The sequence below is a fragment of the Macaca nemestrina genome, chromosome 5, assembly GCF_043159975.1.
Source record: "Macaca nemestrina isolate mMacNem1 chromosome 5, mMacNem.hap1, whole genome shotgun sequence".
Classification (NCBI taxonomy): domain Eukaryota; kingdom Metazoa; phylum Chordata; class Mammalia; order Primates; family Cercopithecidae; genus Macaca; species Macaca nemestrina.
This window is the reverse complement of record NC_092129.1, coordinates 79,069,797-79,072,946: the sequence shown is the minus strand read 5'-3', so window position 1 is coordinate 79,072,946 and position 3,150 is coordinate 79,069,797. Positions and strand designations below refer to the sequence as shown.

General features: G+C 46.3%; 1 non-coding gene across 1 annotated transcript; it reads left to right on the top strand.

Annotated features, from left to right (window-relative positions):
• The first annotated feature begins 1,389 nt into the window (after positions 1 to 1,389).
• Positions 1,390 to 1,494, top strand: LOC112426089 (U6 spliceosomal RNA). The gene has a single exon (XR_003017364.1). It is a non-coding gene; the product is annotated as a U6 spliceosomal RNA (small nuclear RNA).
• Positions 1,495 to 3,150: the final 1,656 nt, after the last annotated feature.

Below are 3,150 nucleotides of genomic sequence, written 5' to 3'. Positions count from 1 at the left end.
CTGGCCAATATGGTGAAACTCTGTCTCTACTAAAAATATAAAAAGACCTGGGCATGGTGGTGCGTGCCTGTAGTCCTAGCTACTCTGGAGGCTGAGACTGAAGAATCGCTTGAACTGGGTAGGCGGAGGTTGCAGTGAGCTGAGATCGCGCCACTGCACTCCAGCCTGGTGACAGAGCAAAACTCTGATTCAAAAACAACAACAAAAAAAGAAAACAGGATTTTTAGCTGGGCGTGGTGGCTCATGCCTATAATCCCAGCACTTTGGGAGGCCGAGGCGGGTGGATTACCTGAGGTCGGGAGTTTGAGATGAGGCTGACCAACATGGAGAAACTCCGTCTCTACTAAAAAAAAATACAAAATTAGCTGGGCATGATGGTGCATGCCTGTAAACCCAGCTATTCAGGAGGCTGAGGCAGGAGAATCGCTTGAACATGGGAGGCGGAGGTTGCAGTGAGCTGAGATCACGCCATTGCACTCCAGGTTGAGTAACAAGAGTGAAATTACGTCTCCTAACAAAAAAAAAAAAAAAAAAAAAAGATTGTCCCCAATAATATTTAACTTGGGGCCGACCACCACCACCAGGTGGCATCAGATCACAACTGAGTCCGGCATGAATTTATTTAAAAATTTTTTGTTAGAAGACAGGGTATTGCTATGCTGCCCAGGCTGGTCTCAGACTCCTGGGCTCAAGCGAGCCACCTGCCTCAGTCTCCCAAAGTGCTGAGATTACAAGCCTGAGCTGCTGTGTCTGGCCTGGCATGAATTTAGATAGGGCGGTTAACTCCCAAATTCCTCAGAGCTAGCTAGACTGACCCACAATGGTCATTTTGTTGTTAACCCAGCAAGAAATTGTAACCTTCCACTTCATATGACTGATTTATTTGGATCTCAGTTATAATTACAATTACAATAGGATTTACTGTATTAATTTATAACCAATAATTGATGAAAGTACTCTCTTAGTAAACTAAAGGCCAAAGAACATTAAATTAGACATTGTGCTAATTATTTTGTGCTAATTATACATATATATTATATATATACACACACAGGCCGGGCGCGGTGGCTCAAGCCTGTAATCCCAGCACTTTGGGAGGCCGAGGCGGGTGGATCACGAGGTCAGGAGATCGAGACCATCCTGGCTAACATGGTGAAACCCCGTCTCTACTAAAAATACAAAAAACTAGCCGGGCGTGGTGGCGGGCGCCTGTAGTCCCAGCTACTCGGAGGCTGAGGCAGGAGAATGGCGTGAACCTGGGAGGCGGAGCTTGCAGTGAGCCGAGATCGCGCCACTGCACTCCAGCCTGGGTGACACAGCGCGAGACTCCGTCTCAAAAAAAAAAAAAATAATAAAAAATAAAAAAATATATATATATACACACACAGAGTGCTCGCTTTGGCCGCACATATACTAAAACTGGAATGATGCAGAGATTAGCATGGCCCCTGCACAAGGATGACACTTTTATTTAACTTGGCAAAAAAAAAAAAAAAAAAAATTAAGAAAACCAATACACGCACACCCCTCATAGCTTGAGTTTATTTATTTTTTGAGACAGGGTCTTACTCTGTCACCCAGGCTGGAGTGCAGTGGTGCAATCTTGGCTCATTGCAACCTCCACCTCCCAGGCTCAAGCAATTCTCCTACCTCAGCCTCCTGAGTAGCTGGGATTACAGACATGCGCCACTACTGCCTGACTAATTTTTTTTTTCTATTTTTAGTAGAGATGGGGTTTCACCATGTTGACCAGGCTGGTCTCAAACTCCTGACCCCAAATGATCCACACTGCTTGGCCTCCCAAAGTGTTGGTATTACAGGCATGAGCCACTGCACTCAGCAGAGTTTATTACATTACTGAAATTTTCAGGCTGGGCATGGTGGCTCACACCTGTGATACCAGCACTTTGGGAGGCTGAGACTGGAGGACCACCTGAGCCCAGGAGTTCAAGACCTGCCTGGACAATAAAGTGAGACCCCATCTCTGCCAAAATTACACAAATTAGTTGGGCATGGGCATGTGTGCCTGTAGTCCCAGCTACTCAGGAGGCTGAGGTGTGAGGGTTGCTTGAGTCAAGGCTTAGTGAGCTATGATCATGCCATTGTACTTTAGCCTGAGCAACAGAGTAAGACCCTGTCTCAAAAAAACCCAAAAGAGACAAAGTAAAAATGAAGGCCGGGCATGGTGGCTCACACGTGTAATCCTAGCACTTCGGGAGGCTGAGGTGAGAAGATTGCTTTAGCCCAGGAATTTGAGATCAGCCTGGGCAACATGTGGAAACCTCGTCTCTACAAAAACTTACAAAAATTAGCTGGGTGTGGTGGTGTGTGCCTGTAGTCTCAGCTACTCGGGAGGCTGAGGTGGGAGGATTGCTTGAGCCTGGGAGGTCGAGGCTGCAGTGAGCTGTGATCACACCACTCACTGCACTCCAGCTTGGGAGACAGACTCATACCCTGTCTCAAAACAAAAACAAAAACAAACAAACAAACAAAAAAAACAGGAAAAGATGGAAAAAGGTACTAGAGAAAAGTGAACTAGGGTGGGCGTGGTCGTTCAGGCCTGTAATCCCAGCACTTTGGGAGGGCAAGGAGGGTGGATCACTTGAGGTCAGGAGTTTGAGACCAGCCTGGCCAACATGGTGAAACCCTGTCTCTACCAAAAATACATAAAAAAAAAAAATTTAGCTGGGCATGGTGGCACCCGCCTGTAGTCCCAGCTACTCAGGAGGCTGAGGCAGGAGAATTTCTCGAACTTGGGAGACAGAGGTTGCAGTGAGCTGAGATCACACCACTGCACTCCAGCCTGGGTGACAGACTGAGACTCTGTCTCAAGAAATACAGTGGAAGGACTTAGTAAAATTTACCACTGGTAGCTGGGCATGGTGGCTCACACCTGTAATCCCAGCTCTTAGGGAGGCAGAGCCAGGAGGATAGCTTGAGCCCGGGAGTTCGAGACTTGCCTGGGCAATATAGTAAGACCCTATTCTCCACAAAAAGACAAAGAAAAAGAAAAAAAATTTACCTCTGGTAAAACTAGTTCTTGGACCCTTCAAGGTGACTTATTATTTGTTTTCTGTCAATATCACCCTGTGTGTTATGTTTTTCAGGTAGGAGAGGCTTGATGAGTAGGAATTATTTTCAGTTTCAAAT